Consider the following 23644-nt stretch of genomic DNA (forward strand, 5'->3'; position numbering starts at 1 on the left):
TCATCAATGATCAATATTCCTCATATAAAGTATATTGAACTATTATATATGCATACATGTATACAGTATATTCTAGGTATTTCGTCATCATATTAATAAAGAAAACTACTTAATTATATTCACAAGATACAGAGTGCGATGATGTGAAAAATGTGTGTGTTATTTATGATGAGAACACAACTGTTCTTCATAAGCAAAGATAATATTAGCAGAGTGTGCATTCTAAGTATATTTTTAAAAATTGGAAATGGATTTTTGCCTGGTCCATTATATTTTATCGTCTCTGTGTCATTAAAGGATACATTAGTGATAACTTCTGGAATGAAGCAGACACCACTATGGCCAGTGAAAAATCAGAATGTGTTTTCATTTATATCAGAATTGTATTAATCAAGCTAACCACAACATTAGCAGGTGAGAAGTCAGAAATAGTAGAGAAGAGAAAAATAGAAAGCCACTGATGTTGAGATGTATTTGATGATAATACAAAATTTAGAAGTGGAATAAGCCTTCATGATCACCAATTTAACCTGTTTATTTTAACATATTAGAAAACAGATTTATCATACTCAACAAAATATGTAACTTTCTCAAATGTACACATCTCATAAGGATTAAAGGCAGCAGCAGGGGAAGCTAGAACTCAGTGGTCTTCATTCATATATATATATATTTTTTAAATTTGCCTTTCTAATATAGTTTATTCCCCCAGAACATAGAACAGCACAAATGGTATTTATGCTACAGTAGACTCATGTAAGCCACTCAGATGTTAGTTTTAACATCCTTTCTTGGTGATTAGAGAAGAAGCTAAATGAAATGAAGCAGGGGAGAAGGAATTCTTGATTATGAAGCCAAAACGGGCAAAAAGGGGAAGGGGCAGGAATACGACAAAGGAAGAGAAAACACTTTCGGGGCAAGACACATTTACATATGTTACTTTACATAATCCTCAAGGCACCATATAAGGCAATGTCAATTTCCAACTTTTCAGATTGAGAAACTGGCAGTTTTTTTCAGGTCACATAATCATGAAGCAATGGATTTAGGATTACAATAAATCAGCAGCCGGCTTTATAGAATATCTGAGAAGTCATATCTGCATATGTTATATTTAAATTTCATGTAAGCTCAAAAAGGAATTTTGATAGCTTGCCTAAGGTATCAGAAAAAGTAAGCAAACAATCTTGAACTTAAACTTAGAAAAACCTCACTGCAATTTGTGTCAATGTTCTTCCTGGACCGCATCAGTTTTTCTGTTATTTGATATTTAGCTGCTTTCGATATAAATATCTTTGGACAGTGGCATAGTTATTGCTATTACGAGAGGTGTTATATGAATAATTTTGAAAATACATGTAAAATGTATTTTGAAAAATATATTAATGCATTTTCTTTGAGTTTATATAGAAAACAAAATAAATGAAGTTTCACTGACGTGGTAGTATGTCTTTTAGTCCCCAACGTACTATTGGTCTCAGGACAAAATTAGGTCTTAAAAAATATATCCTTGATAGTTTTAAATATTTTAAAAATTAAAATACATTTTAAAATCTTAACTGCATATTTTACTTTGAAGGTTTTTGCTATGTGAAAAGATAATGCAGCCTTGTCCTTCAGGAATGTCCTGCAAAATGCATTTTCAAAAATTATCTCTTTTTTTCTCAAAATATTGTTCACAATTACCTGACAAACATTGAAGCCTGTCCTTCAGTTGCCTTTAAAACATTAATTTTAATCTTATGAATAAGTCTTTAATGCACTGCACAATTCTAATCTTTATTGCTATATAGCTTTAAATTTATTTCACTGAATAAATCTTTCATATATTTTAATTCCAAATTATGGACTTAATTGTACTGTTGCTTCATTACATTCCCACAACATTCCCATTTAAATCCCACAATAGTAATCAAGACATCAGTTTCCTTACAAGATTTTAATAAGTAGAGAATTTCTGTATGAATGAATGTATTAACTTTCTGTATATTTTTTTCAAAGATCAATTGTTGTTAAATTCATATTGTAACTGATATGTTGACATATACAAATATTCATATGAAATATAATTTATTTATAACAATTCAGTAGTGTGCTAAAACAATGGACAAAATATGAGTATATGCAGTATCCCATGGAGAATAAAACATACTGCTAATTCTTTTTCTACTGAAAAATTTTTTTAATGCTAAGTGAAATGTAACTTTTCAAAATAACTCGTTTGTGATTTATATCTATGATACTGAATTCTTATATAACTCTATTTCCAGGTACAAAATCATATAACTAATTTTTGCTGTCTTTTATATTCATATATTTAGGTTATTTTGAACAGGATATTAATACTGCCACTGTGATTTATTATTTTTTTCTTTCTTACTGTAACTACAGAATATGTTCTTAAGGTTTTAAGATTCCATAAAGTCTTTTTTAAAAATTCATCTTTTCTATGATCAACAATCATAGATATTACATCTAACACTTCTTTTTTTTTCAACTTTCTGAGGTTAAATACTTCAGCAATTATAATTAAAGAAACAATATTTCATTATGATATTTTTGCAAGTTTCCTTCCATTTGCTTTCAAGATTGCATTGTCACAAATTATGACATTTGTTATCTTTCTGTAAAAGGGTCTTTATGAGGAAAAGTGAAAGCCTATGTTTTGAAGCAAGAATAAAGAAAATAGTCCCAAATTTATTGAACTATACACCATTGACATGAAGCTCGTAGAACTTCTGAGAATTACCTATGGGCAGAGATGATCAAGTATCTGATGAATGTATAGCTGTACATGTTAGAGTTGGATAGTCAACTGCAGATTATTTTGCCTATAATATTTTGCTCCGTGTCAGCATTTAAATTCTGGTATCTCAAGCAGGTTCTCTTGTCCTTGATTTATTTTTTTTAATCCAGCCAACAGAGCCCCCTTCCCTTGGTTGCTAGAGCTTGTTTGTATACTCAGAATACCAGCAGTTCAACTAGAACTCATTCAGTGAACCGAACCCTATGAGATAGTATTTGAAGTATTATAAAATAGTTTTCAAACTTAAATGATTAGAGGCCAGACAGGGGCTTACATCTTGCCATGGATAATGCTGTGAGAACTATGCCGGAATTCCCTGTGTTCTGGGTGACCAGAGTGGCCAACCTGACTTCCCTGACCCAAAATCCCTTGAGAGGCTAGACCTAAGCAGTCTCCACTTTCATTGGCATGGACACAGAGTCATCTCTACATTCTCCAGTTTTTAATTAAGTATGGTCAACTTTAACCTGAAATTCTACCAATTTTTAAGAATATAGAGAACTTATGACTTGCACAAAATAGATATTGGTCAATACTAAGTACACAAATAAACCAACAAATAATTGATGTGAATCGCCATCCCACTTTGTCTAACCAATGTATTGAAATAAATACTAAGAATTTCACATGTAAATTCACGCACTGCAGATAGCTTTCTCCTGCATGCCCTTGTTTGTTGATACAGGCCTTAGGAAATAAACCTGCAATAGGGGCGTCACTGCCATACTACCAAAACATTCTCCTAAAATATAAAATAAAAATACATTGACTAGGGCCAGGTATGGTGGCTCACACCTATAATCCCAGCATTTTGGGAGTCTAAGGGGTGTGGATCACCTGAGGTCAGGAGTTCAAGACTAGCCTAGCCAACATGGTGAAACCCCATCTCTACTAAAAATATAAAAATTAGCCAGGTGTGGTGGTGGGCACCTGTAATCTCAGCTACTCAGAAGGACGAGGCAGGAAAATCACTTGAACCCGGGAGGCAGAGGTTGCAGTGAGCTGAGACAATGCCATTGCACTCCAGCCTGGATAACAAGAGTGAAACTCCATCTTAAAAAAAAAAAAAAATGCATTGACTAAAACATACATTATTCCATATATGTCACAGGTTAAAGTTGCTTTGTAAACAATGGGCTGTTTTCTTTCCTATATGATTTTTAATACTTTTGAATGGTAGTTTTGTGATTTTTTAAAAAAGAATTAACAGACTAGGTTTCTGCTGTATTTTTCTCTACCCAGAGCAATTGCTTTTTTGATGACTTGTTTCCTTAGCATAATAACTAGCACTAAAGGGCAATGCTATCAACATGCTCTGGCATTTGCATCTGAGTATTTGAAACCTAATTCTAAACAAAATTAGATATGTCTTGGAACTATAAACTTTGTCTAACACCAAGTCAAGACTTATACTGCATAATATGGAGCCAAATAATGACAAAGATACTGTATTCTTTGAATAAAAGGCCAAGCTCAGAAAGGGGTCCATTAAGAAGTATTCTCATTACAATACAATAATTTCATTGTGTTTCATCTCAATACCTAGCTTTTCAAGGATACTTGATGGAAGATTGCATTTTCCTGATGAAATTCTGTAAGAATACTAGATTATTATAATTGGATTCAGATCTCTTAAAACACAGTATCTACATAAACTGAATATTTTTCTACACATGCATACAAGGCTTTGCATTCTGCATTTTGTGTTTTGATTTTAAAAAAACAATACTAACATAAGTTTTGTTGGGTCACTGTCATTCTCAATATAGACTATTATTGGCAGATATGAGAGGGAAGCCACATTAACTAATTCCTTAATAATACAAAAAAAGGTAGGAAAACCATGTTATCTTCGGATTTTCCACTTTTGAAATCTCTCAGATTAAGAAGAAATACATGCATGTATTTAAATCACTCTAATACTTTACTTAAAATTATAAAATAGTATGTGTTTTTAAGAATAGTTGAAATCATCTATATTTTGAAATTAGGTAATGCATATATTCCCAAGGTTATGGTCCTAGCAGTCATAACAGAAATCTCTGAAATAGTTCTTCTGTTTTTTGACTAATATGTATTTGAGTAGAACTATGAATGCCTGAAGCAGTGTTAAAGGTATATGTTCATTACTAAGTAGAACACCTTTGACTTGACCCAAGGCTCAAAATGATCACAGAAGTCACTGACTCACAATTTTCTGGAACTAATATATTGTCAGGGATATCTAGACCTTAGGCAGTAACAAAGATCATCTTGTTTTGTAATTCTGTGTCTGGAAGAAGTTTCCTAAAAATCTGACCCTAAAACTCCCACTTCATTTGCACCTCATGTCCCTAGGTAAATATACCCAAAATAAGGTTACCTAGTATTAGTCGATCTAATTGGCAATCCAGTAAATAGCTTTTCAGAATTGTGCTTCTGGTTTCCACAGGGAAACTAGGAAATTCAAAGGTTTTCATCCTTTGGATATCCCTGTAAAGCAGTTTACTTCTGGTTTGTATAAGGGAATTGTGCACTTTCCCATGCCCTGCTCATATCACCACAGTTATTACTGCCTCCTCAAGGAGATGCACAGGCACACACCTTTTCACAGCACCGTTTATTCCTGAGTACACAGCTGTTCATATGGATGTCGGAATTTCATGATCTTTGCAATGACATTAATAGGCAGCAATACCTTAAAAGACACATTTTAACTATTATCATTTGGCTGCCTAGAGAGATAAATTTGGGGAGAAATTTTCTCATTGAAGAACAGATTGGTGATCAATAGCCAAAATATGCAGGTGGAAAAAATGAGATAGAGGAAATTAATCTCCTCAATAACTATCAGATTTTATGTATATGATATATGTAAGATACCATTTATAGATGAGATCACAAAGTAACTGTTTGCCTTAGTGATGCTGATAATTATTAATAGAGAGCTAAATTTACTTGAGTAATATGTCAATATTAAGCAATGTGCATATATTTTCTCATTTAATCATGACAATAGCCTTGTGAAGTTTTTAATGTTCCTTTTAAAGAAGTGAAATGAAAGCACACGGAAATCATCAATTGCCTAAAGTAGTGGAGCTGGAACTGGAACCTGTGTCTCTTTTACTTCAGTAAAAAGAACCCACTTCCCAACCTTATCCAGATGAGCACAAATTTTCTTAGCGATTTAGTTGGCCTGTTTAAAAAATCACTAACCTGTTTACTCAGTGAGCACCAAATAAAACAACAATCAAATATTATTCATTAGAAAACTAGTTTAAAGTTATGTCAGGCATGCTTTCTAAAGGGAGGAAGGTTTGGAAAATGTGTTAGAATCTAATTGCTAAAATAAGAACAATGTTTGCTTGCTTTGGGGAGGACAATGTTTTGTCCTTTCAATTATTTCCCGAACTAACTGGCTAAAAGTAGATGAAAAGACTAACCAACTGAGTGAAGAAGCCATAGCCTTTGTCCACATTAAAATTAGACAGTGAGAATGTTTATTCCTGATTGCTCTTGCTTTCCTAGAAAGGAGTGATTTTATTCTCCATGCCCCAGGACAGAAATGTGTGGGAGAGACACATCTGACTAATGCATTCAAGAAAAAAATTAGTGTGGTTGACTCAGTATCTCCTAGGTCTTCTTTTACATCCAACTGCTTTGGAAGGCATATGCATCCTCTGCTGCTCTATAGACCAAGTTGAGAGTCTGGCTTTCACCCTGTAGGGGAGCTGTGCAGATGTCCAGTGGCAGTAGGGACTGCAAGACTAAGTCTACTTAACACAAGGTTGAAAGATAAGCAGGTCAATTTTGCCAAATTAACTAAAGTTCTGATCTCTACTCATTATTATTTGTAATACACCTATCATTTTACCTTTCATTTTTCTGCTGTTCTGTCCTGACAAAAGTAAAACGGGTTGTACAATTTTACAGTTTTTCTTTCATTTCTTTTCCTTTCTTTTTTTTATCTTTCTTCCAGGAAAGCTCAGCATATTATTTAAAAGAAAAACTTTAGACAAATTTAACAGAGTTTATTTGGGCAAAGAACAATTCATGTATTGAGTAGAGCAATGCTCAGAGCCCGAAGAGGTGGACAGTGAGCTTTTTATAGGCTGAACACGGAATCAAAGTAGAAACATCACCTGATTGGATACATCTAGGTGTTGGCTCTATTTGGCCATGGTCTGACCAATTAGTGTCCTGTGCTTGCCTGAATCTCAGCTGCTCATGATTGACAAAAAGTTCGCCGTTTGTTACAGAAGATTTTTTCAATTAAGTTTCAGTTTTATACTGAGTAACTACTGCTTATTTATTTAACACTACAGTATTAATATGAAACCTTGCAAATATGCAAGACCAGTATTTAGGAACTGCGTAAGATTGGAGTTTCTGGTATAGTATTAGTGAAAGATCTTAGAAAATGAAGGTCACATTGCATTTTGAATTTAGCTTTACATAGTGGCTTATCCATGGGAGATTAGCTGTTTTTAGAGATTCAGTGCTGTTTTTAATGACCCTTTGAATTATTAAGTGTGGGTTGTGCAAACCTTAATAAGCAAGAATAGTGTTCTCTGCAGTTGACATTGATTTGACCTAAGGGATGCGATGGTCCTCATGACTGAACATGACCCCACAGGAGCTGAACAAATTTTACCTAGCATATAAATTTTATTGAATAAAAGGAGACTTTGAAATCTGCTTTATGCTCATTTAATCCAAGCAAAAATTCATTAGACAAGCATTTATGTCATTGAAGTATGGATTAATTTTCCCTGATTTTCCTGTGCTTCTCTGCCATTACCTCACATTAGAATTTATAATTGCAAAAACAGCTAAGTTCCAGGTAAGAACTCCACAGTGTGACCAGTGTAAGCGAGACTGTGCCAGCTCAGATGTTGCACATTCTGCTAATCTTTATGTAGTTTGTAACTGCATCAGGGTTAAGAAGAATATATCTAAAGGTAATAATCTTTAGCAACATGCACATTGTCTTGAGTCAGACTCTCCCACTTGGTCTCAAACGGGACCTGGTTTGAGTCGCTTCCAAATTCTGATTAAAGTTTTAGATTTCGAAGATATGGATTGAGGTTCCATCAACATAAACTCAGTAGATCATATCATTTAAAAAAGATAGAAAAGGGACCATTAAATTATAAAGAATTATCCATCAACTTTGATTGAGGCCAAACAACATGTCAGTAAAATTATTTTAAGTGCAAACATTTGGGAAAGCAATTTTAAAAGCCTGAGCAGGAACATTCTGTCTCTAGGAATTTCTTTTCTCAGAAAATCTAAGACTTTCTGCATTGATTTTAAAATATGCTTTGCTCTTGGTATCAGGAGTAGTGAAGAGTGAAAGCATAATAAATATAAGCTAATTAAACTGGAGGAGGGAAGAATTTCCATACGAGAAATGTGATTTTAAAGCAAAGGAGAAAAATGAGATTTTGGAGGTTAAGCCAGACAGATATGAACGCAGACACTACACACCTGGGTGTAATTAGTTTTAAAGAAAACATTAAAGAAGAAAATCTTGATTTGGTTCCTACTAGAGCAGAAAGAGTGGCCTGGTAAGAAAAAAAAAGAAAAAGAAAAAGAAAAAAAGCACATAGCAGCAAAAAGCAAGCAAGATTTTATTAACTGGGAGTTTCATCTTCAGAATAGGCGAAAAAATGTTGAAGAGGTATCTTCTTAAAGATATGATGAAATAAATAGTTCATTTTTTTCAAAATGGTGAATCATAAGGGCTATGTATTTAGAGAAATGCTTAGAAAGATTAAGTACTTAGAGAAATATGTGACACATTTGAGAGGGGAAGACTCATAAGATCATGGTGTCATATAATTGTATGATTATAGAGTGATTTTCAAGGTGATGCAGTGAATGTAGGTGGGAAAGTATTACTTTTGCTTTGAGGAAACAGGCACAGAGGAAATAAGACATCTTGAAAAAGAGCCAGCAAGAACAATAATAAATTATGGCCATCCCTGGTCTGATGGAAAAATGCCCCCTTAATGGAAAGATTCCGACCAGGGATATGAAGGTGCAGAATATTTATTTGAATATTCTTTGACTCTTGCAAACCCAGAAGTTGTTCATTTGCTCTCTCTCACCAAGGTGGCCTCACAAAACTAAAGCTAGAAAAGTTATTAGCAAATGAGAATGTCTACCACCACCACAGAAAGGGAAAAATGTATTTATATCAGACAACATTGCTAGCTAAGTGTGGTAGAGAAAAAAAAAGTGAACTCAGATAGATTAAACTGTTACAAGCTCAGTTGAGCCTTCCACAAAATATATGGGGTATAAAGAAGAAAAAATAAGTTAAGGCATAGCTTACCATTGTAGAAAAAAGGAGAGTAGAAATAAATGCTACTCGAGGCTGGAAATATTAAAAAACTGAAGAAAGACAGCCAGGACTTAACAGGTCTTTTACAGGACACACACACACACATATACACACACACACCGCACACTCCCATTCTTGGTACTATGCCCAATCTCACACTCACACAAAAGAAATCTTAAGATCTGGGAAATGGTCCACAATCAGTGCAAATTTCCACACATTGCTAAAAGAAACATATGTCTCAAATGCCACTTTTTGAGTGAGGAGACAGTGTGAGTAAGTAGATGACAGTCCTGGCTCTAGCTATTGAAGAGGTATCTGCTGCACAGCCATTGGAGTGGGTATCTACTCAGGTATCTCAGGAAGCTTCTGTAGCTTCCAATGTCAAAGTGTTTAATTTTTAGAAGTAAATTGTATGTTTACTGTAACAAGGATTATGGAGTTTGATATTTTTATATTTTACATTTATGTGTGAGAGGATTCAATTTTTGGATTGTAGTTTTTTAATGAATTCCATATTAGGGAAAGAGCTTAAATTCAAATGTGGAGAATGTGTGGCTAACTATTATCAGGTTATTACAATAGTAATTATTAAATCTCATCTATTATTTCATCCACTATTACTTAATTTTATCCCATACTCTCTGGTGAAGCACACTGTAGATAGTGGTCATGTATATATTGTGTTGAAAAACTGGGAGGAAATATTCAGCTTAAGGTTTAGCAAAGCCTTTAAGTTACTTTAATGAATGACTTGTTCTAACCCAGTGCTTCTCCAGATTTAATGTACATAAGAATTACCTGGGGATCCTGTTAAACTGAACAATAATTAGATCTGGACTTACTGTGAAATTCTGCATTCCTAACAAGCTCTCTGGTTATGGTGATGCTTCTGTTCTGCAATAGTAATGTTCTAACCCATTCCAAAAGCCCCTGAGTCAAAACCTAAAATCTTACCAGTGAATTCAGAGCTATCACAGAAGGAATGCTGGCATTAGAGCAGTGGCCTTATGACACTTGGAATAGGACTTTTCTAATGAATCGACCCACCGTCTACTAAAGAGAGCTGCCACAACCAGGGCCGATTATGGGATTAATTGTTTGTGCTAACAAGAAAAAAAAAATAATCTGAGGGGTGTTAGAGAAGAGATAGTTACCATTCCTCATATTTCAATAAAAGGGGAATATATGTAAATACAAACCTACTTCCTAATGCAAGAAATATAGGTATGCAGAGATTCTGCTTCATACAGAAATACAGGTATGCAAAGATTCTGCTTCCTCTCTATCCTCTAACCTAAAACAGAGAAGTGACACTTCTTTAGGTTCAGTGTCTTCCAAGCTCTGTAGAGTCACCTAGCCTGCAGGATGCCCACTTTCTCTGGTCTGTAGAGTAAGCTTTTACTGGCCAGAAAGGCCATCATTGTTCAGACCTACAGACATCAGGTAGATCATTTTGTTTAACACTGAGGTGAAACATTTCAACTCCAGGTGGCTATATTCTGAAAGCCACATTGATCAAATAGCTTTATTGGCAGTAAACATGCCATTTACCCCCATATATCCAATTCTAGTGTGTTATGTCTCAAAAACTTTCAAATTCTGGAGAGGAAAATAGAAGTGTTCATTAGTGACCACCTAAAAGACCAATGGTAAATATAATAGGTGTGAAACGCCTCGTGATCTGTTCTTTATCAGAAGAATGGTTTTTCTCCTGACTCTAACTGCCACTGGGCTGAGTCCAGAGACCAGATTTGGGAAGGAAGAAGTGAAAAATAGGCTGCTTCTTTCTTTCTCTGACTGCCCGGATTTTTAGTGGAAGAGAACAATTGTGGTAAAGTGATGAGGTTCCTCTACTTAATTGCTGCTTTGTCTGTTTAGTCCCCAATGTTAGCAACAGGCAAGTTTTAAATGTAACCAAATAGCACTGGGAACCTGAGCTCGTAGCTCAAGTGTCCTGTTTCCCTTGAACCAGCACAGAGAGTCAAGGTTCATTGAAGAACTTTGGCTTTTACATTAGTGCCACGCTCACCAAGGTGTTAGAAAGATTACACAGACAAGGAATGAGAATCTTTGGGGGAGGCAACTAGATAAGATACAGATACAGTTCTATGTCCACAGTCTCAACCTGTGTATAGTGAGCAAGCAGCCTAGAAATAATAGCTTACTTCACAAAGTCAGTAGGAAGTGCTGACTACATCAGCAAAAACTTAGAGCTCTAGGATGGGGGAAAAAAAAAAAAAAAAAAAGCTTCTTGTGAATGTGAGGACTTCAAGATCAGAGCCAAGTAGAGAAGAACCACAGGTCTTAGCACTAGGTGTCAGTATGTCTTCCAAAATACAAACAAGACCTGTCCAGAGTCAGTGGCTGCTTGTCTGGCCCCTCATAGCAGAAAATAGGACAGATACAAAGGACATTCACCAATCTGAGATCCTTTTTAACCACAACAAAGGCACAGTAAGACCCCTGATATACACAGTTGCCATTTTGGGGAAGAGAAGGCGGGACACAATCTGAAAGAGACTCATGTACATAAAAGGAACTATTTAAACCAACACTGGTGGGGAGTTGAACTATGAATAGATGAACTATGTTAACAGGAAACGACTGATACAGTTAACCAAAATATGTATCTTTAGAAGTTGCTTGAGGTTCAGAATAAATAGCAGATCTGTTATGGGATAAATAGAAGCTACATTTTTCATATTAACCAAATATGAAATAAACTGAGAATGAAAATACAGTAAGGATAAAAGATGGAGAATAACATAGAGAAACTAACCTTATACTAAAGGTATTTTAGAAATGAACAACAATGAAAATGAAAGGCAGGAAATTTTGAAAAATAAGAATAAAAGCTAAAGAGAAATGTGGATCTTAAAAGTGTTTCAGCCAACCACACACATCCACAAAATTTATGTCTTTAAATATTCCTGTGAAATTCAGCATGTCAGTAATATAGGAATGATTATAAGAGAATTTATAAAGAAAAAGCAGATTATCAATAATGTGAACAAAGGCAGACGGGTCTCAGAATCCTTATCAGCAAGAATGTATCTTGGATGACACTGGAAAAAGGCATTCCAAATTTTTAGAGAAAAAGTTTTTTTCTACCTAGAATTGAAAACATTTACAAACTATCAGTAGTATCCAAGCCAGAACAATGGCATTGCAAAATTCTAAAAATCAGAAATTTATTTCTGGCACATCGTGAAGAAAATATTTTGAAATTCAATCACTGATAATTTTAAACCTGGAGATCATTGGAATAAAATTCCAGGATAAGAACTGAAGCAGGAAAACGGAGTTCTCTGGGAGCGATGTCATGGGTATTTTTAAAATGTAATAATATGTATCAGAATAATTATATAATTCAAAAGTCGAAAAAAAGTAAGAAAACAGATTAAAAGGAATTTAGTGAATTAATTTTAATAAGTGTATTAGGTATTAATATATTGATACATAGTTAATGTTCTATAGCTAATTTTTAATAAATAATATAATTGAAATTGATATGATATTAATGAGGATAATGCACAAAAATAAAGGTTAAAATGTAAAGCAAATTGTTGCATTATTTGGAGGAATGAATGGCATCTATGTTAGTCCAGGTAGTCAGCAAAGTGGTTGCCATGACACAATTAAACCTGTATTTTATAGGACAAATGATTGTAAGGGGAAATGAGGAGGAAGCTAGGATGACTGGAAGAGCATTCAGAGGGCAATGCAAGTCTGATTCTGAATAAAGAAGAGGATAGTAAGATTGGTGGGAGCATTCTTGACTGCTGAGCAGTCGAAGGAAGATACAGCAAGTGCTCTCAGAAGACCTTGGGCCAAAACAGTGATCAGGTGTCCCGTTTGTTCCAGAAATGAGGCTGCCTTAGTGAACATCCCATGCTCAGTCATCGCCCAGGAGCAGCCCCTGCAAGCCTGGCATAGTCGCTGGAATCCTTGGTTAATAATATGTTCCTTACAGTTGAAAGTTTACTAGGGGCATTCTCATGGTTACCACAGCATGGAAGAAAAATAATTTGATTCCAAGAATATTCAGTGTTGACCTGGTGTTGATGACATGGTAGTCAAAGAAGAACATGTAATCCAAGCATGCCTCTTGGCTTTGCAGTAGAAAATCTCATGTATTCAGAATCAGGCTAATCCTCTTCAATTTCTTTAAAATATAAAACCAATCTCCGCACAGATTTAAAAAGTTAGTATGTTGCAGAAGAGCTGTTTTCCTACAAATGCAAAAATAATACTGCAAATGTCAGAAATAGATTGACACAAGAGGAGCAAAGAAGTAAATGAAGGGATAGGGTAATTACAGTCTCCTCTAACAAATGAGATGTCAGAAGATCATTTCTATGGTAGACATAGAAAGAAATGTGGCTTAAAGGTTTTATTTACTTTAATAATTTAACAAACAGAAAATTCACACTGCATGATAAAAGTATTTTAATAAGAAAGAGAAGGTGTGGTGTGAGCGATATAAATGAGTGAAATCTTAATCGACTAGAGAGATAAGTAGTGATTTAAGAATACTTCTTAGTGTTATGGATGTATTTACCAGAACTAAAAACAAAAAATATATTTTTAATTTGTTACCTCTGGCAAGTAATCCTGGAGGTTAGGAAGGTTCAGTTTGGATAGTTTTGCTCTTGATTATATAACTTTCTGTTTCTACATATATGAACATGATTTTTTAAAGTTAGGGAAAAAAATCAAATACCTTTGCCATCCAGACATAACCATATTTTATACTTAGTGTTGAATGATTGTATGTTAAAATTATGTAATTGGCCTTATAAGGTAGATACTGTTTTGCAAACTGTTTTTGCAAACTGAATTATTAAACATATTTAAACTCTAATATGATATCTTCATTTCTATTAACATTTACAAATAAATGCTGTAATAAAATTCCCTTACATATCATTTTTAATAAATTGTAATTCTCTTTGTAATGAATTCTAAGATATTTTATTATAATAAAATCATAGACATTTTAAGTTTAAGATAAAGAGACTTTTTTCCTCCAAATGTGTGTATTATGTATTTCCTCCTTTCTCAACAATGATATGTCAGAGTACAAGATTCCCACTTGTTACTAGATTTTTAAAATCTTTTCCAATGGGATGTCTTAGTTATTTTAATTGCATTCCCTTTTCTTTGATAATTAGTAAAGTTCTATATCTTTCATAGGTTTATTGACTGTATTTTATTTTTTGAGTATTGTGGGATACACACAAACACACACACACCATGTGTATGTACATACATATGTATAGGGGGATATATGTAACCTATTTTTCTAATACAATGCCCCTTTCAATGGGTTTTAGCATGTAGACAATTATATTTATGTGTGTCCAAATCTATCAAGCTTTCCATTTGTATTTCCTTTATTCCTTGTGTCCCTTGAAAGACAGTCTCTACTCAGTATATCTGCCAGCTGAGTTGTCTCAGCTGTATCTTATAGGTGTGTTTTGTCATTAAAAGCAAGTCATCATCTTGTATGTTGCTTAGATGAACAGAGTATTGCTGTGTATCACGTATTATATGTACGGGTCTGCCAGAAAACTCTCTCTCCCATAACAACACCAAACATAGCTCCTTGGGACTTGCTGTGTGCTTCCTGGGAAATGAGCTTAGAACTATCAATCTGAAAGTATTATTGTTCTAAACACATTAATCAAAATTTCGTAAGTAGTTTTTATAAATGTTAGCCATATATTTTTCTTTCTTTTCTTTTCTTTTTTTTTTTTTTTTTGAGACAGAGTCTTGCTCTGTCGCCCAGGCTGGAGTGTAATGGCATCATCTCAGCTCATCTCACCTGTAATCCTAGCTACTCAAGATGCTGAGGCAGAAGAATCACTTGAACCTCTGCCTCCCGGGTTCAAGTGATTCTTCTGCCTCAGTATCCTGAGTAGCTAGGATTACAGGTGTGCACCACCATGCCCGGCTAATTTTTGTATTTTTAATTGAGAAGGGGTTTCACCAGGTTTGCTGGGCTGGTCTCGAAGTCCTGACATCCTTGGCCTCCCAAAGTGCTAGGATTACAGGTATGAGCCACCATGCCTACCAATATATCTTTTTCTATTTCCTTTTATAAAGGAGGAGGGTATTTTCCTCCTACCTTCAAAAATCACATGTTCTATGCTGTGAATGTTGTCCAAAATGGTAATAAATTCTATTTTCTTTGGCATTCAAGTTTACTTGAATTTATTATGAATCTTTTTGCTAACGTGGATTCTGAATTTTTTAAAATGCAGGAATAATGTGATTTAAAATAAGATATTACAAGGAAAAAAATTGGGGAAAAAAGTCACAAAGTATTAACTGAGAGCAGATACAAAATGATTTGTATGAAAACTTTCTATACATTTTGGAAGATAGCTGCCCTGAACTTTTTTTAGCAAGAAGTTAAAAACAATTATATTTAATCTTTTTGATGAAAATGGTAATTTCATTGCTTACATCTGACAAATTCAAGGTCTATTTAAGCATAATGGACTAACTGTCCCTTTTTATCTGGAAGAGAACAAAAATTGTGATACGGTCTCCAATTCAGAGGAAATATAAATTCTCCTTCCATTCACTTGCCTTTTATTTATTTTGCTGGAAGATCACCTTCTCAGCAGTGCTGTGTACCTCTAAAGAACGAAAATTTATAAGGTCATTTATCTTAATTATTAACAATATATATCAAGCACCAATATTTATATGCCATGGAGACAGATTTTTCAGAACAAAAAACATTGAAGATCATCACATCATCTCTGATGTGTAGAGACAATACATGTTGTTAGAAATACTCCTACCCTATTATATAGGTAATGCTAAGAGAAATAGGAATTTTATTTTTTTCTAGGGAAATAGTTTTCCAACAAGTGAGAATGTCTAAAGTTGTTTATTGTTTACATGGTGAATTTCTGGAGCATAAGCTTTTAAAGTGTGGGGACATTAGAGTAACACTTACATAGCTAGGCTGAATGCTTATGTGTACTATAAACAGTGCAGTGAAGGCTCTGAGGGTTAATGTAGAACAGTGCAGCAGCATCATTTCGGGAAAAGTAGAAATGTTGTTCTTAAAGAAGTTTATTTGGCCTGGCTTAAGACAAGAGGATGATGTAGACTAATGAGAATGACCAATCTTGTGATCTTTTAATACCGCTCTATCTGTGTATCCTGGAGGAAGTTACAAAACATCTCTGAATGTTCTGAACGTTACATTTTAAAAAAGAAATGATATTACTTGATATTAATAATATGTATCTTGTAGTTTGTTGTTAACCTCAGAAGCAATACATCCAGTCATTTGTAATTTACAAAATCCACATATAAAAATAGCATTAGTTTCTAATGTGATCGTTATCATTATTAGTATTCACTTTGGATATGTATATAGTCTTTTCTATTCCATAAATTATGTCATAAACTTCTGTCACTTTCCACATGGAAAATTTAAAAGTGTTTCTTCATTTTCAAAAGGTCATTTTTAGTTGTGTCTTTTTTCTATTTCATTCTTTTAAAGAGAAAAGCAATGCTACACTGATTCATTTTAATTCTCTGTGAAACATTATCTGAAATTGCCTTTTTAGGGAAGGTTCAGTCTGTACTTCTTATCTGGTATTACATTTAAGCAAGGAATACACTTATCCTAAAATCATCATGTTTCTAGAAATTTGATCCTAAGTAATCTTCTGAAAAAAAAAAGTCCTAAGTAAAAACATACTATTTTAAAAATCAAGAGATGTTCCAATATTCAGAGTGGCTAGAATACCAAGTGAAATTCATCCCCTCTGGCCATTTGTTTTTAAGTACATCATTCTTTCTATAAATTCTTTTTATATGAGAGAGAGAGGAGAGAGTGAGAGAGAGAGACAGAGAGAGAGACTGAGAGAGAGAGAGAGAGACCCTTGAGAAAGTTCTGTTTCTTTCATGTTTTATCTTTGATCCCACCAGCTCCCTTTCTGGAAGTGTGCCAGATCTCTTTGATGAGGATGCTACAAAATAGTGCGTGGGCACTGCTATCGATGCCTTCTGCTGCTCTGGATGAACTTGGCTGAGCTATGCCAGCCTCAGGGGCAACAGGTGCATTTATCTCAAGCCTATGATCATAGACTTCTTATAACCTACAGTTACCAGAGATACTCAATTTGCCTGGCCTCATTTTGTTTTGCTCACACAAGGAAGAAGGAGTATTATGAAGAATCAAGGCCAAGAAAATGGCCAGTGTTCTCCATAGCAGTTAAAAACTGACACTCATTCGTTCACCTACATTGGTTCCATCCTTCCTGTCCATTGTTCTGAAGAATAAAAACCATCTTTTTGGACCTAATATAAAAAAAATACTCTTTACTTTTACTAAGAGTAAACAGTTAATGAGTGCCTATGATGTACCTGACACTCTTAAGTATTTTATAGCCAGTCACGGTAGCTCACTTATGTAGTCCCAACACTTGGAAGGCTGAGGAGAGTGAATTGCATGAGCCCAAGGGTTCAAAACCAGCCTGGGCAAAATGGTGAAACCCTGACTCTAAGTGGGAAAAACAAACAAACAAACAAATAAATATAAGTAGCTGAGCATGGTGACATGTGCCTGTGGTCCCAGCTACTCCAGAGGCTGAGATGAAACTATCGTTTGAGACCAACAGGTCAAGTCACTGTTGGAGTGAGCCCTGTTCAAATCACTTCACTCTGTCCTGGGTGACACAGTGAGACTCTGACTCAATATAAAAAGTAAAAATAAAAAAAATTTAAAAGCATTTTCCATGTAAACTTTCTATAATTCTCACAACCTTGCAATGGAAGTATCACTGTTGTTTCCCTATTACAGATGAGAAAATGAAGCAGCTTGTTTAATGTTAAATAACTATTAAAGTGATTTTTACATAATAGAGATATAAAAACAAAGGATTTGTTATATACTTGTAGGAAATATAACATCATACTGATGTTATAATAAATTATGAACATTTTTGATATGATTTAGCTGTTTCCCCACCAAAATCGCAAATTGTAACTCCAATAACTCCCATCTGTCATGGGAGGGACCCAGTGAAAGATAATTGAATCATGAGGGTGAGACTTTCCCATGCTGTTCTAATGATAGTGAATAAGTCTAATGAGATCTGATGGTTTTATAAAGAGGTTTCTCCTGCACATGTTCTTTCTCTTGCCTGCTGCCATGTAAAATGTGCCTTTTGCTTTCTGCCATGATTGTGAGGCCTTCCTACTCATGTGGAACTGTGAGTACATTAAACCTCTTTTCCTTTATACTCTTGTCTCAGCTATGTCTTTATTAGCAGTGTGAGAACAGACTAATACAGTAAATTGGTACCAGGAGTGGGGGCCTGCTATAATGTTACCTAAAAATGTGGAAGCGACTTTGGAAATGGGTAACAGGCAGAGGTTGGAACTGTTTGGAAGGCTCCGAAGAAGATAGGCAAGGGTAGGAAAGTTTGGAACTTCCTAGAGACTTGTTGAATGGCTTTGACAAAAACGCTGATAATAATATGGACAACAAAGTCCAGGCAGAGGTGGTTTCAGATGGAGATGAGGAACTTGTTGGGAATTGGAGTAAAGCTCACCCTTGCTATGTGAAGAGACTGGCAGCATTTTGTGGAACTTTGAACTTGAGAGAGATGATTTAGGGTATCTGGGGGAAGAATTCTAAGTCGCAAAGCATTCAAAAGGAAGCAGACCATAAAAGTTTGGAAAATTTGCAGCCTGATGATGGAATAGAAAATAAAAGTTCACTTTCTGGGGAGAAATTCATGCTGACTGCAGAAATTTATATAAGTAACAAGCAGCTGAATGTTAATCACCAAGACAATAGGGAAAATGTCTGCAAGGCATATCGGAGAGTTTTCTCAGCAGCCCCTTCCATCACTGGACTAGAGCCTAGGAGGGAAAAATTGTTTAGTGGGGCTGAATTCAGGGACCCCCCTGCTGTCTGCAGCATCCCAGCTGCTCTAGCCTGGGCTAAAAGGGACCAAAGTACACCTTGGGCCATTGCTTCAGAGCCCCAAACCTTGGCAACTTCTACATGTTGTTGAGCCTGCCAGTGTGCAAAAGTCAAGAATTGAGGTTTAGGTACTGCAGAGGTGTGCTGCAGGGACAGAACCTTCATGAAGAAGCTCTGCTGGGGCAGTATGGAAGGGAAATGTAGAGTCAGAGCCCCACACAGAGTCCCTACTGGGGTACTACATAGTGGAGCAATGAGAAGAGGGCCACTGGCCTCCAGACCATAGAATGGTAGATCCACTGACAGCTTGCACTGTGCGCCTGGAAAAGCCGAAGACTCTCAATGCCAACTTGTGAAAGCAGAGAGGAGAGTAGCTGTACACTGCAAAGCCACAGGGGTGGAGCTGCCCAAGGCTGTGAGAACCCACCTCTTGAAACAGCGTGACCTGGACTTGAAACATGGAGTAAAAGGAGATCATTTGGAGCTTTAATATGTAACTGCCCTACCAGATTTCAGACTAGCCTAGGGCCTTTAGCCCTTCATTTTGGCCAATTTCTCCCATTTGGAATGGACGTTTTTATCCAATGCCTGTTCCCCCATTGTATCTAGGAGTAACTAACTTGCTTCTGATTTTATAGGCTTGTAGCCGAAAAGGACTTGCTTTGTCTAAGATGAGACTTTGGACTGTGGACTTCTGAGTTAATGCTGAAATGAGTTAAGACTTTTAGGGACTATTGGGAAGGCATGATTGGTTTTGAAATGTGAAGACATGAGATTTGGGAGGGGCCAGGGAAAAATATGGTTTGACTGTGTCCCAACCTGAATCTTAAATTGTAGCTCCCATAATCCCCACATGTCGTAGGAGGGTCCTGGTGGGAAATAGTTGAATCATGAACGTGGGTCTTTCCCATGCTGTTCTTGTTCTTTTATAAAACCATCTGAACTCAGGAGATGGTTTTATAAAAGGGAGTTCCCTGCACACACTCTCTCTCTTTCCTGCTGCCATGTAAGCTATGCCTTTCATCTTCTACCATGATTGTGAGGCCTGCCCATCATATGGAACTGTGAGTCCATTAAACCTCTTTTTCTTTATAAATTACCCAGGCTTAGGTATGTCTTTATTAGCAGTGTGAGGACAGAATAATGTAATTTTAATCCCCAAAATGACTACTTAAACCTAGCATATCTAAGTGCATGTTCATTTTTGATGACAAAGAACAATGTGCCTAATAAACCCAAAATTGTTTAATTCTCCCCTGCCAGGATGGTGCTTTTCAAATTTTGATGAGCATATTAATAAATTGGAACCTTGTTGAATACAGATTCCTTTCAGCTGTTCTGCAGTAGTTCCTGAGATTATGCATTTCTGATGATCTCACAGATGATGATGCTCTGCAGGCTACTTTTGTGTAGCAAGCCTTAGTATATCTTTGGGTTCAACTTTAATATAGTACTTGGTTCTATATTTCAATGAAATCCTTGTGCTGCAATATGGTAATAGTTTAGTTATTGCATAAGCCAATTAGCACTGAATAGGGCTGCATCATTAAAAAAAATTATAAATATAGCCCCAGCTGGCTATCTCACATATTCATAATATATACTTTTAAATTAAATTATGAGACCAAAAAATTGAGCAAAGCAACCACTGTTGTCACTGTGAATGCCAGTGAGATGCCCAAAGGAAACATGAAAGTGTATATCATAAAAAAAGAAAGTTGGGATTATACATTTTATGAGTGCAAAAACATGCATACAAAAAATTACATTTTTACCCCGCAAAATTATAGATATTCACTTAAATAAATACCATCACTGCCTATCTAAGTCTTAAATGATAACTTGACTGCCTATATATGATATAGAAAAATATTTTTCCTGTATGCTTCTCAAATCCTATCCTAGTTCTGTTACATAAGTTCCATTATAGTAATACTAGCACAAAAAAATGTTTTTGCATTCCCAACATTTGCCTGAAATTGCCCATTCCCAAATTAGCCTTTATAGCAATTTCATGGATATTTTAGTTCAAATGTTGCATTTCCTTCCAGTCATCCAGATTCCCCATGTCGAATTCCCACCAGCGGTACTGGTACTTATACGGTCACAAGAATAGAAGCAAGGCAACAGCATGAAGGGTATCAGTTGTGTCATAGTATTCATAATTAGCCACTTTATGGGAAAAAAATCACTGCCTTACAAAGATACCTGAAATTAGTTTCACACAATAACTCTTTTCTGTACCTGTATTGGCAGCATCTCGGGCTCAGCTGGAGAGCGGAGGGCACTCTGTATTGGAGCACAGTCAGAAACCAGTCACACCTGCAGCCTCATAAGTGATGAGCATTGAAATAGAAATTCCCGGTGTCACAATTAACCTTGACAAACTATGATCATTGAACACTCAGTTTAAGTGCATGTATAAATACACAGTAAACTTCATGGAACTATTATCAAAGCTACAAATTGAGCTACTGAAATTTGAGAACAAAGACTAAATTAGGTAAGACTAAATTAGCCCAGGTACACTTAAAAATGTACTTGGGCTTTAAAAGAAAATACATAGTTGGTGCATTTTATTTTTAGTTTCTTTTTCTCTTCAGTTAAGAATACTTGGCACTGATGAAAGAGTTGTGAATGCTTTACTCTATTTTACACTATAATGTTTAGGAGAGATTCACAACCCGTATCATATATCTCCTAGATGGGTCTTTAAAACACCGACTGGTGAGCATCACCCTGTTGTATTCAGTCAGCCTACAGTGGGCCTTAGAATTAGCAGTTCTGAAAGCCTTTCTTGTCCTGATGATGCCACTGGACCCTAGATTACACCTGAAGAATTACTGCCTTAAAGTATACTGTCAAATTGTGTCCTCTAGATTGGTTTGCCTAATTTGTTTTTAGTTTGCAAACTCTTGTGAGTTTTGTTGTTGTTGTAGTTTTAATATTATTTATGTTTTCTATTGCTTCAGTTGTAAATCTTTCATGTAAAAATTTGCAACCATGTTATTCCAGTTAATATTTGTGTGTTCTATTATTCTTCTAAAGTAATCTATATTGTTAAAAATTCAGAAGAAAGTTAAAATTTATCCTCTTTTTCTTTGTACCTGACATACAGGCTTTAGAAATGTACCGATAATTTGCTCATTTTATAAATAATTGTTCAAAGAGATGGTATAATATAAAGCCATAGAAAACATAAGAAAATGAGGAAAGGACTTCCATGTTAACTGTGAATAATGTCTGCAGAGGGCAGTATGGATAGCCTGTATCCACAGTGTCCTCCCTACCAATAGGAACATAATTATCAATCAGGGTTTGGTGTGGAGTCAACCACTTTTGCCATGAGTACATCTGACATCACAGGCTCTCTAGACTATACCATCAGTCTATAAGCTATACCTATTATATGACTCCCCTGTAAGGTACCTCTCTGTGAAAAGTACAGCTCTAATACCATCAGGTTTCAGTACATGAAGATGAAACTTGACAAGATTGATAATAGGATGAATAAAAAAATCAGTTCTAGTTGTACAAGAGAACTGGCTGTACTATGTGTTAGTGGTTAGCCTGGAATAACTTCTTCAAATTATTGGTAAAGTCATTTCAGGAGAAGATAAAATTTTAGGACTCAATGTTAGTCCTGAAAAACTGAGACTTGTGGCTGGAGTTATGGGTCCCAGGGATTTGGGGACAGCTCAGTATTTATGTATTCCAGTGACTAATTCAAAGCCTAAAAGATAAAATAAGTTGTTTCTAATTGAACCTCAAGAAATGGACATATTTACATATTCTAGAAATGAGAAATAAAGCATTGTAGGTGCACATTGTATGAATTGTATCAAAAACCTTTAAAGTCTGGACCCATAACTTAGCTTCTTTGAAATTTTGAGCAGGTTCTACTTAATTTACAACTAAATGTCAGCAATACTGAAGAATGAAAATAGTCATTACTGTGAGCACATACTATGAGAACTGATTTGGAGTACAAATCACAACATTTTCTTCTGGTTTTATCTCCCTTCTTAATCCCCAAATTGCCTCATCATTTTATAGTTTAATATTGTTAAATGGATATGCAGAACCAGATACTGATATAAAACAGTATGATAATGTTTAATTCACTTTGGTTATACCCACATTTTGGGGAACCTCATTAAACAAAGTAGACCCCCCAAAAATGACAAAGGGCAAGTCTTGAGGCTATTTTTGGCTACACAAAGTTAAACGTATGATTGAAATATGTGGAGAAAGTCTAGAAGAAAATTTATCTTTGTGTCAACACAGTTGCTTGAAGTCTTTTCTTTAAAAGAGACTGGAGTTGTTTTTTGGATCTACAAGATGAAGTTCTGGAGATATTTTGCACAACATTGTGGATGTACTTAAGACTACTGAACTATACACTTGAAAAGGGTAAAGATGGGAAATTTCAGGTAATGTAATTTATCACCACAATAAAAAAATCACTGGGATCTAAAAATTCACATGCTAAGTTTTTGATAGAATCCTGCCCTTAAAACCCTATGAATACTATTATATAATT

This window comes from Cebus imitator, unplaced genomic scaffold, assembly GCF_001604975.1.
Source record: "Cebus imitator isolate Cc_AM_T3 unplaced genomic scaffold, Cebus_imitator-1.0 Scaffold626, whole genome shotgun sequence".
Lineage (NCBI taxonomy): Eukaryota > Metazoa > Chordata > Mammalia > Primates > Cebidae > Cebus > Cebus imitator.